The 12,672-nt window shown below is 43.6% G+C and overlaps 1 protein-coding gene across 4 annotated transcripts in view; it reads right to left on the reverse strand.

Annotated features, from left to right (window-relative positions):
* The window catches only part of Frmd4b (FERM domain containing 4B), a 313,962-nt gene that overhangs the window by 83,076 nt on the left and 218,214 nt on the right, over nucleotides 1-12,672 (reverse strand). The window lies entirely within an intron of this gene.

Here is a 12,672-nt window from a genome sequence, read left to right on the forward strand (position 1 = left end):
GTTGTTACCACTACCACTACTATTATTTTACTTTTCAGTTAAAACATAGTCACTTTCCTTCTCCCTCAATTTTTTTTTTAAGCTCACCTTCTTTTTCAGATTTATTTTATTTTTAATTCTCTGTATGTATGTGTGCTTGTGTGTAGCTTTGTGCACTGGCGCCTAATGCTGGAGGAGGCTGGAGGCATGAGATCCTGTGGATCTGGAATTGCCCGCATCTGTGAGCTGCCTGATGCTGTGCCCGGGTTTGCTGCAAGAGCACTACCTACCTACTCTTAACAGTGAGCCTTCTCTCCAGTGTCCTACCAGACCCACAGTGTCAGCAGGCTATGTGTTCCCTTCTCCTCTGCTCTCATTCTCACACCAACACCCCCCTCTCCCTGCCCCACCTGAGGGTGGAGGCCCCGCTGTACTCCCAGGAAGAGGAAGCTATCACCGGGTCAAATGTCAGACTGGCTCTACCATTCTACCAAACCCGAACCTTCTTTATAGGCTCATGTGCTGACACATTTTCAAAGCAAGGGAGTGAATGTTTACGAGTCTGCCTTGGAAATTGGAGGTGTGGTGAGGTGCAGCCAAATAGTTATATGTGCAAGAAAGACCAGGAGCCTAAATAGGTCAGGGGCCGTAATAAGCATGCGGATTCGAAGGCTCCCACATCTGATACCCAAGCGGAGACAGTCAAGGAAGAGATGAATAACCATTATGAAACGGTGAGAACCAGGTGCCCAGCTTCTGTCCTCACCCTTACACATGTAAGATTACATACACAGCAGGCTTTAATTAACAGCCTTCTAATTGCTTAAATGCAGCCCGGCACCAATTTACAAGGACAATTTAAATTTGTAGTAGGAGAGCATTCTGATAGAAAACTAGTTATTTAAAAAAAAAAAAAAAAAAAAAAAAAAAAGTGCAAGGTGCTTACAAAGTAATCAGGGATGATTAGACGGAAAGGGGGAACCAGGGGAAAGCCATGATTCTGATGTTAAAATTAAGCCTTTGAGTGAAAAATGTTCCCTGCTAAAGTTACTGCCCTATCTGGATGTTTTACAAAAGTAAATATACAAAAAATAGCTTTTGTTTTCAGGACTACTGTGCCTCCATCTGATTAGGTATTCCACCCACCCACCATCCATCCATCCATCTATTCACCCATCCACCCATCCATCCATCCATTCCTTCATCCATCCACCCACCCATTTACCCACCCATCCACCCACCCACCCACCCATCTGAACAGCTCATACAACATTCCATGAGCTGGAGTCTGGGCGTAAATGAAAATGAGAAACTGAGGCAAGCTCTGATCACTATGCTCTCATGACTGATCCCCTCCTCCCATAAGTTGCTTTTTATTTTGTTTTGTTTTTTTCAAGACAGGGTTTTCTCTGCGTAGCCTTGGCTGTCCTGGATTCCCTTTGTAGACCAGGGTGGCCTCCAACTCACAGTGATCAGGCTGCCTCTGCCTCCTTGAATAATGGGATTAAAGGCATGCACCACCACCCCCAGCTCCTTAAACTGCTTTTGGCAGACATTTTATGAAAAAGAAATATAACTAACAGGTATCCTAATTGTATGTGCTCAGGTTCTGCTAACATACAAGGACATGTATGACAGGGTCCTCTTAGCTGCTGGAGAGTATTACTAACAACAGAAAAAATATGCCTTGACTTGGGGCTGGAGAGATGGCTCAGCAGTTAAGAGCTTTTAATGCTGCTGCTCCTCTGGAGGACCTGGATTCAATTCCCAGCATCCACAGGGTTGCCCACACTCTACAGGGGCTCAGACTCCCTCTTGTGGCCTCCATGGGTGCTGCATGCACAAGGTACATAGGCATGCACGCAGACAAACACTCATACACATTAAAGAAAAGAGAAAGAAGGAAGGAAGGCAGGCAGGAAGGAAGGGGAAAAGGAAGGAAGAAAAAAATAAAGGAAGAACCCTTGACTTAATGTTTACTGCCCACGCTAACCACTCTTCCTACATGCTGATCCGCTGGCTCCCTCTGCCCCGTGTGTGAAGAGCTTTGGTCTCAGCCCTGCTTCACATGTGAGGAAAGAAGGAGGTTGGCTGGTGCCTAAAGTCACCCCACCTGTGAACACTGAATCTGGAAGTCAAGGTTACATAGTCCCCACCTGCCCCCACCCCAGGGCATGATTGAGTTCAAGGTACGCTTTGCTTTTTCCAAGGAGTGAAAACGAATCTTGGCTGGTGTCCACCACCCAGGAATTACCAACTTCAGGGAAATATCATACTTTTCTAAGGTGAGAGTTATTATTACATGGTCTTTTCAGATCTAGTTATGCCATATGTAGCCAATTAAATGTGCTTTCCTGACAAAGAGGCTTTAATTTATTAGCAAATCCACATTGTGAAGGCCTCCCCACCCTGAGACAGCATTGCCTACTTAAGTATCACAGATGTCTCTGATTCCATTTCTGAAAAACAGAATAGGAACCCCATCAGTGGCCCAACCAGGGCTCCTAAGGTTCTGAAGGGTTGCAGAATGGCTAGTAACATCAGCTTCCAAGATGGCTTCAAACAACAGAGGACAGAGCCAGACGCGGTGGCCTGTCACTATAATCCCAGCCTTTGGGAGACTAAGGCAGGAGCATCAGTAATTTTAGGCCAGACTGGAGAGACAGAGTCTCAAAAAACCAAAACCAAAATAAAACAACAACAACAACAACAAAACCCCCCAAAAAGCAAACCAACAGACAAAAAAACCTGATACAGAGAGGCTAGGTGGATGGACATACAGAATAGATAGGCAAAGAAAGAGAACCTAGAACTTTTTTTGTAGACCAGGCTGGCCTCAAACTCACAGAGATCTTCCCACCCATGCCTTCCATGTGCTTGGATTAAAGGTCATGTGTCACCATATCTGACTGTAATATAATTCTTACAGGCCATTTTTGAGATGATGGTCTCCCCAAAATATAAGTATGGAGGATAAATGTTTTAAGATAGCCCATACTAAATTACACTATTATGAAATACAGGTCTTCCAACTGGACTTTGAAGAGCTCTTCCCGATGTATTCAGCAAATATTTGAGATCCTACTTGGGCTAGCAATATTATATCATTGAACAAATAATTTAATATTTGGAAATTAAAAAAATAAAAGGCTGGCTAGTTGCCAGAGGGGATTTTTGTCTTCTGCTTTGTGGCCACATCTTTCACATTGCTGGGCTTCAGATTTTTATCTCTGAAGAAAGGCAACAATTACATTTCCTTTCACCACTGCAGGGAGGTGGCAAAGACACAGGACAGTGCAAATGGCAGGTGTCACACAAGCTCCTATTGTGAAAAACCCTGATTCTCACACTTGCGCTGAGGAAGGAAAGGAGCTCGCATCTGAAGCCAGTGTTTGGAACAATGAACAGTTTCAATGTCAGACAGACAGGGAGGGAAAACCCACAAAACCCACATGAAACAGGGCAAGGTGAGGTATTTATTACAGACCTTCCCACAGTCCTTTAAAAGACAGCATTCGATTTCTTTGTTCCTCGTGGACTGGCTGCTCTTCAAACCAGCTCTGATGTTTGGTTTAGGACCTCACTTGGTAAACACTGGGCTCACACGGCTGGGTCTTAGGGGAACACACCCGACTGTCCTGCCAGCCAAATTCGGTGTTTGCTACTGAGCCTTTAAATTACTTGTTCATCTTAAAATGAGTTGAGAACGAAGTGCGCGTGCATAGAAATTCACACTTGTAAACATTCTCAAATGTCAAATGCTAAAGTCAGCAGGGCGTCTGCATCCACTGGAGTAACCCCATGACCAGCACAACAGTGCTGCCGGCTGTCGCACACTGGGTAGAGAGGGACATGCTTCATGTTCTGTTAAGGAAAGTGGAAGTTAACCCCTTTATTGTTTTTGGTTGTTGTTTGTTGTGACAGGATGCCTCTCAAGCCAGGCTGGCTTTGAAAGCACTATACAGCCTAGAGGGTGACCTTGAAGTCACGACCCTCTGGCTCCACCTCCCAGGTACTAGTATTACAGAAGTATACCACCATGGCTGGCTTCAAGTAGTCTTTCTTTTCTTCTTCCTCTTCCTTCCCTTTCTTTCTTACTTTCACTGTGTGTGTGTGTGTGTGTGTGTGTGTGTGTGTGTGTGTGTGTGTGTGCGCACGCGCGCGCGCACGTGTGCTTGTGTGCCTCATGGTGTGTGATTGGTGTATGTATGTTGGTACTTTACTTCTACCTGTTTTTGAAGCAGGGTCTCTTATTTCCTTCTTCATACATGAGGTTTCACCTCTGCCTCCCATGCACCCTAGGAATGATGGAGTTGCTGGCACGCGCTACTGTATCTAGCTTTTTGTGGGTTCAGGGGATCCGAACTCAGGCCCCCATGCTTGCACAGTGAGTACTTTACCCACCACCATAGCTCTAAGTCCTTTTTCTTAGAGCACCATCAGTTAGGATAGTAAAAGTCCATGAGCATGTACTAAAATAAACCTCCTTGGCATGAACAAACCTGTACTAAATTATTCAATTTCAAAAGCCCAGAGATAGGGCTTACTGTGCAGCCCAGGCTGGCCTAGAATTGGAAAGCCTTCTGCCTTAACCTCCAAACTGCTGGGATTACAAGCACATGTCACCATGTCCTCCAAGTATTTTTCTAAGGACACTTCCCTCTCAAACATAGGTAGGTGTTGATTATTCATGATCAAGTCACGAACTGCTTTTTTTTTTTTCCCTGTTCTTTTTAGAGAGGGTCTCTGTATATAGTTCTAGCTGGCCTGCAATTCAATATGTGGACCAGTTTGTCCTTGAACTCAAGAGATCTGCCTGCCTCTGAATTATGAGTGTTGGCACTAAAGCCATGTGTTAACAAGCCCCAAATCACTGACTTTCGGAAGGCTCTTTTCCTACTCTCCTAGCCATCCCTGAGTTGCTGTGTTCATGTAGTAACTTTGGGCCTTATGACAAGAAAAAGGAATCCAATGGCAGGCTAGGCAGCCAAGCTGAATGGTCAGAGGGGAGAATATTTTAGAAGATTTTGTTAAAATGAGGTTCCATACGTAATGGACTCCCTCTGTGTTTATGCTCAACACCTGACAATCCTGGGATAATAGGAAGCTGATGGCTTGTTTCCATCAAGAAACATACCAAGTAACTCAGTAGCTGGCTTCACCATTCCCCCAAACGAGCACTTCAGTAAGTGCAGCATCAAGAGGCACAGCAGACACACCGAGACTCCTGGCCCTCACCCCACTAGAAAACACTACTAAAACTGTATTCCCACAGCTTCAATGTATTGGATTTCAAGGCTCCCAGTACAATATCAACTTTAGAAAATCGAATTTAGGCACAATAGACAGGCCTCTGTTTGGTAGCGAAAATGAAGACTGAAAGCTGAAAATGACTTAATTTAATGGTTGCTGCTCAGAATTGCTTTTCAGTTTGACTTGATCCTTTCACAGGTCCATTTTGCAAAGTTTGATCCATTTATTTTACAGTATGAGTTATGTCTGGTTTGCTCACTTCATATGTAATTACTGACGGCCTGTTATGGTTGTTTAACTATGTGCCAGCAGTGGGGAGCTAATGATGAAATTGGACCTCAAAAATGGATGTAAGAGGGGCTGGGGTATAGCTCACTTGCACAGCATGTGTCTGAGGAGAAGCCCTGGTAACAACAATGAAAACTAATTAATTAATTTGATTAATTAATTAATTTGATTAATCACTGTAGAGATGGATAAGAACAGTGGTAGAACAACTGTTACCAGAGAAGGAACAGCAAGGAATGGGGAAGTCATGGCTAAGGGATACGGACGGTGTAGCAATGACTTCTGCTGTATAGCGCAGGAGGTAACTGTGGCTGAGAAAAGGTAACTGGCCACTTAACTTCACGACAGCTCTTAAAGAGAATTTAGCATGTTCTTGTAAATGGCATAGGGCTGAAAAGATGGGCACTTATCCTGATCTAATTGTTATAGATGGGGCACATGCACTGAAATGTCGTACGATACCCCATAAACACACAGGACCACTAGGCACTGAATAAAATGCTGTATTAAAAACCAATGAAAGCTGGGAGGGTACTAGGGATGGGATAACAATTTAGATGTAATATAAAAAAACAAAAAAACAAAAAAAAAACAAAAACAAAAAAAACAAACCAATGAAAACGTCAATGTGTTCTAGGACGGGCAGATGATAGAGGGGAAAAGTTGCCCGGAGTCAGAAGCAAAGAATGCTCTAGAGGAAATCATGGTAGTGGTGGAGAGGAAAAGGTATAAAGTGCTTCCAGGTCAGGACTCTGGAGCAGAGGGGCACAGTTGAGTGCAAACGTGCAAGAGAGAAAATGAGGGAGAGAAAAGCATCCAATGGAAGTGAGGGACCAGGAGTCAGGCAGAGCTCCTGATAGGTAGATAGACAGGGAGAGGGGCCATGAGTAGATAACGAAAGATGGTGAACTTTCAAGATGGCGCCCTCCCCTCCTGACCTATGACAAAAGCCTGGTAACTTAAAGCAAAGGCCTGGTTGGCTTTTTCCTCCCCATCGGTAAGGCCTACTGTTAATGGACCAGCCTGACATGTTCAAGGCTGGATCAGGATATGTTTATAGCAAACCAGTGGGCCTATTAGATACCTTATCTTTGCCCAAACTGGCCAACCCTAAATTAAGAAAGAACTCCCTTTAAAGACCCTTAAAACAACATCCCACGAGGAAAGACTAGATTTTGGGCTCTCAAAATCCTCGATCTGCTTGGTAGAGGTCTTTCTTGTGTGCCTTACTATGAGTTGCCATCCTTAGCAAAAGCCTTTCTACACGGGCTGAGTCTCTGCTCTGTTTGAGACTTTTCTTGACACTTCCCTGCCTTTTAATTCTTTAACTGGCAGAGGAAACAAACCCAATCAAGACCTTAAGATGGCAACAGAGGACAGGTATAGACTGAAAAAGAAATAAGACAGTAAGTAGATAAATATGTCAAAAATGGCACGGGGCTAGCCTAGTATGTCTCACAGAAGACCACAGAGTGTGGCAGGAAGCTGGAAGTGATTAGGGCATGCATGGTGGGCCAAGGGGCCTAGTACAGTAATCTTTTATCTGAGGGCTTGCTTTCTGTGATCTCAGTGATCCACAGACAATCAAAGAGAAATAACTCATAGTTTTAAGTTGTGCATTGTACTTATAGCAGAAGGCAACCTTATATGGTTTTCCCTGGGACATGAGCTGCCCTTTGTCTAAGTGTGTCCATAGTGTATATGCCGCCCACACATCGGTCACTTAGTTGCCATTTCAGTTGTCAGCTGAGAGCTCACACATAGACCACATCTACATGACTTTTACTACAGCATAATTTATAACTGTGTTTTTTTTTTATGATTAATTACTGTTGTTAATCTCATACTATACCTAATTTATAAATAAAATTTATAGGTATTACATATAAGCAAAACCAGTACAGTTCAGCTTCAGGTATTCACTGGGGGAAAAAAAGGAGGGAATACCACAGTAACAACAGCAAAAATACACACAGCAAGGCAATGTCCGCACTAGACACTTCTATATGCTTCACACATGTATTAACTTATCCATTGAGGAAAAAACTGTTACTATCATCTTCCTGTGGCCAACGGCAGAGGCTTAAATTTTTAAATAGCGTGGCTAGTTTAGTGCCAAGGCCGTGTTGCTGAACTCAGGTTACTTGAGTCCAGAGTTCAAACTCTACCAGCCCACCACACAGCTCTTCAGCAATGAACACATTTGACAATCGGGATAAAAGCAATGCCAGTTGTCTTCTCATAGTGGATCTTTTGCTTTTCTAGGTCATGCAAATAGCAATCTCAACTTTCATCACGTTAGAAGGAAAGGTGAGTAAATGCTTTTTTGATGGAAAACATTCAGCAACATATTTGTATTCTTTTGATACACATTATCATACTTGATATACATTGTGATACACATTTATTGACTATACTGATTATTTTTGTATTTCTATTTCCAATTTAAACCCAATTCCAGCTGGTAAAGTGTGTGCCATGCAAGCATGAGGACCCAAGTTAGATCCTTGGTACACATAAAAGGAGGAGGAGGACCGGGAAGTAGGGGGAGGAGGAAGACGAGGGAGAGGAGGGGGAGGGGAAGGAGAAGGAGGAGGAAGGGGAGAGGGGGAGAAGGAAGGGGGGAGGAGGAGGAAGGGGGTAGGAAGGGGAGAAGGAAGATGAGGGAGAGGAGGGGAAGGGGTGGAGGAAGAGGAGGAGGGGGAGGAGAAAGGGGGAGGAGGAGGGGGAGGATAGGGAGGAGGAGGGGGAAGCAGCAGCAGCAGCAGCAGCAGCAGCAGGGTGTAGAAATGTATGCCTATAATCCTGGAGCTGGGGCAGTAGGGGCAGGAGGACCTTTGTGGCTCAGTGACAGCCAGTCTAAATTCAGTGACACACACACACATAGACACACACACACGGCAGAGAGCAATTGAGGAATATGCTTGATGTTAACCTCTGGCCTTTATAAGCACAGCACACATGTGCATGCATACACAAAGACCTATACAGGAACATATACATACATACATACATACATACACACACATACATTCTCACATGTAGACAAATACACACACAAATTCTAACCTGTTTAAAAAGCTGCAAAAGTGAGTTGGGTTGTAAAATTAAATACAAGAGACCTATTAATTATACTGTGAAAACCAAAGCTTTCCCCCGAAATCTCTCCCAGCACTAATAAAAGTACATACAATGCTACACATTTTCTATTTCCTACAATGCACTTTTATATAGGTAAGTAAATAGTATAGCTAAATCCCACCAAACCATATTTACTATTCTGCAACTTAACTCGTTTAAAAGCTCACAGCATTTACACTTATTTCCATGTTGGTAAAGGAAGGCTCAAATATTCTCATCAATATAGCTAACACCTTGCCATGTTATTGGCTTGCTATTTAACTAATTTATGTTGAAGTACATTTAGGCATTTTCTAGTTTCTTGCTATAAGAAATAATAATGGGAAGAAGTATTTTTTTATTTATTTAAAAATTTATGATGAAACTGGGCATGACTTCACACTATTGTCATCTTAGCACTTGGGAGGCGGAGACAGGAAGATCAAAGGTTGAACGTCAGCCTGGGCTACACATTTAGACTCTACCTCAAAATAGAGATAAACAAAGTGTCTTTCTGAGATGGTTGTTTGTTTGTTTTTGTTGTTGTTTTTCCAGACATGGTTTCTCTGTATAGCTCTGGATGTCCTGGAACTCTCTCTGTAGTCCAGGCTGCCCTCAACTCAGAGATCTGCCTGCCTTGGCTTCCTGAGTGCTGAGATGAAAGGCATGCGCCACCATGCCCGGTTTACTTTTTGCTTTTTCAATAAAGCCTGCTGTTGCATAGATGCAGTCAACCCTGGAAAGATGGATCCCTCATCTTACTGCAAATGGACAGATCACCTTCCAGAACAGCCAGGCTTGTGAGAGAGCTGAGATGCCTCCAGATTCACACGCTTCGATGCAAATGACATCAAGATTCTGAGGACATTGTGCAAGACACTGTCACCCTGAGTGTGGTAAAAACAAGGCGTGGGGATGCGAGGCTGGGGCGTCTCAAGTCTGCTATGAAAGGGCACACTCTATGAAGTCTGGGTCAAGAAATGGGGTAAAAGGACAGACAAAAATAAACGGCATTGCTTGTTCTTGCAGTAACTCATTTAATTAAGTTACTAACATTTGGCTCACCTGCATCTCCACATTTATTTCAAGTACAGAAAGGTGAGTGGTTGTTGGGAAAGCAAAGGACGTGCAGTGGTAGCCAGGAGGCCTGACCTGCTGTGCCACTGTGTCCTCTATGTTGACAGACTATCTTTTCCTACTAAGCCCATGGGTCAGGAGGTACTGAGTGGCATGGCACCTAGATCAGTGCCTCTTGGCTAACTTTAAGGATGCTTCATTTGAAGAAAAAAAATATGGGGATAGGTCCCAGTGATGAGGAAAGGGGACAAATACGAACAAAGAATGACGACACATATGTATGAAAATGCCCTAATGAAGCCAGGACTTTGTATGACAATTAAAAATACAAAACACTTTGAAAACAGTAACAATAAATCATCAGAACACACCTATCCTTGGCATGCTCATGAAAATGGTATAACACTGTCTTTACATTTTTTATGCTACATTTATTTATTGTGCGATTTAATGTGTAGGAGCATGTATGCACATGAGAGGACATCAAATAGGAATCTCTCCTTTACCATGTGGGGCCAGAGGCAGAACTGAGGTCCTCAGGTGTGCCAGCATGTGCCTTTCCCCAGCCATCTCCGCAGCCCCTGTGTCTTTTTTGAGAAAGGGTCTCACCATGCTGCTGTGATTGGCTGCAATTACTTGTGATATTCTTGCCTCTACCTCCTGAGGGCCAAGGCCATAGCTGCGTGCCCAACACTCCGTCTTAAACTCATTATTGGCATGAAAAAAAAAATTGTGTGCTACCACTGAACTACCTCCCAAGCCCTAACAAAATAGATTTTAAAAACTGTTTAATAGTGTGAGTGCATGCACGCATGAAATATGTCCATGGCTTGTGTGCCAGGGCACATTTGTGAGGTCAGGGGTCAGTGTTATAGACTTGGTTCTTTCCTTTCACCCGGATGTGGGCTCCAGAGAGTGAACTCAGGTCATCGGGCTTGCAGAGGAAGCATCTTCATCTGCTGCTCCTTCTCACTGCCCCGTCCACACAGGGTTGGCTTTTGCCTTCTTTCTTCCTTTCTTTCTTCCTCCATCCCCCCTTTCTTTCTATCTGTTTATTTGGAGGACAATATTTGCGTGTTAATCCTAATTCTACATTGCAGAACTAAGAAAATACCTCAAACTACTTTTTAAAATATATATATTATGCAAGGAGAGAACAACAAGTACCATCTAGGGTCACAAAGGTGTTCAGTTGGAGCTGTAACGAAGTACTATGCTTTAAACACATACAAGTGGACAAAACTCACCAAAGACAGCACAAGCAATAGCTATGATAATGATAAACTCAACAGAGGCCCCAGGCCTTAAGAGAGTGCAATAGTTGTTTAACTAGAAAGAAAACTGAAAGATACATAATATGAGTTCTGGAGCCAGTCTCCCTGGGTCTGATCACTTCATTAATGAGCTCTTTAATGTTTATCAAATTATTCCATTTATTCATGCCTCCACTTCCTCATTTGTTAAATCAGTAATAAATACATCTTTGTTAAGTGTGCCAAACCAGTTCCTGCCACTTGATAAGCTCTCAGCAGAAGAGAGGTGTGTATTAGTCCGCTTTCCATCCGCACAATAAAATTCGGGGAAGAGAAGAGGGGCCAGGAGATAGCTCGATGGATACAATGTTGGCTGATCAAAAGTTGGAGCACCAAGATCCAAGTTCAGTCCCAGCATTCACATAAAATAAAGGCCAGGTGTGACAGCATTGCATCTACTAGCACCAGGGAGGCCGGGATTCCTGAGACTCACTCGTCAGCCAGCCTACTTGGTGAACTCCAGGCCACTGAGAGACCCTGTCTTGTAGCAGGAAATCTAGCAGAATCATTATATTTAGGGTAAACTTTAAAATGAATTAGTTGTCTTCTGCAAGTACTCCGGCCTTAGGAAATCACTGTAGAAAACTAATTGTTTTCTGTTATCTATAGAGTTGGGTTTTTCTGAAGGAGTTTTACAACCTTTGCTTGCCTTTGGTCAGGAGACAGTCCTGGCACACCTGGAATGTCTTGCCCTATTGAGTATTGCAAACAATGCACTTTAAGGACTAGGGTTGCAGGGGTATGGTTTTTTTTTCCCCTTCAGGAAACAGAGATCTGGGGCTTTGATATGAGGAACTTGTTTTACCCAAAAAGCAACTTTTATGTAACAATCAGTAAGTATGATTTTGTGTGGCTGTTCAGCATTCAGTCCAAGGCTGGATCTCCCTGCTGCCTTATTTCATCCCGGAGTAAACCTCTTTCTTCAATCGACTGTGAGACATAGAACCCCAACACTGTCTCAACAGACAGACAGACAAACAAACAAGCAAAAAACCAGGAAGGTAGATGGCAGAAGCCAAACCCCAGTTTGACTTCTGGACTCTGCATACACATACATACATGTGCACACACATACAAATATAGGTGGATGAGTGGATAGATAGATACAGAGATAGAAAAGCTTTATTTTGGCTCATGGTTTTGGAGGTTTCAGGCCACGGATGGCTGAGCCACTAATGAGACTGCACTTCTTGGCCAGGAAGCAAAGCAAGACATGAGGTTTAGGGGGGTCTTGCATCCCAATCAACAATGTGCCTCTGATGACCTAAGAACCTCCTACTAGATGCCACCCCTTAATGGTTCTGCCCCTTCTTAATCGTGGCCCCCTGCGGACTGAGCTTTACCGCCTGGGATTTCAGGAGGCATGCAACAACACGAACTATCCCAAACTGCTGCTCTCCTCCACATTCTCTGAAGGGAAGCCACTGGCTGGACCTGATCACTACCAGAGAACACCTCATGGACTTGCTTGTTCTTATTTCCTGTCTGTTTCTGTTTTCCCCATAAGCTCATCGATTTACAAAGAGAGAAGGTACTAGGCTCAGTGGAGACTAACTGTAATTTTATGCACACACATAAAGAGAAGAAAACCAATGCTATGGTAATTTACCAAGCCTGGGTTCAGGTCACTGACTATTTTTAA

The sequence above is a fragment of the Acomys russatus genome, chromosome 13 (assembly GCF_903995435.1).
Source record: "Acomys russatus chromosome 13, mAcoRus1.1, whole genome shotgun sequence".
Taxonomy (NCBI): domain Eukaryota; kingdom Metazoa; phylum Chordata; class Mammalia; order Rodentia; family Muridae; genus Acomys; species Acomys russatus.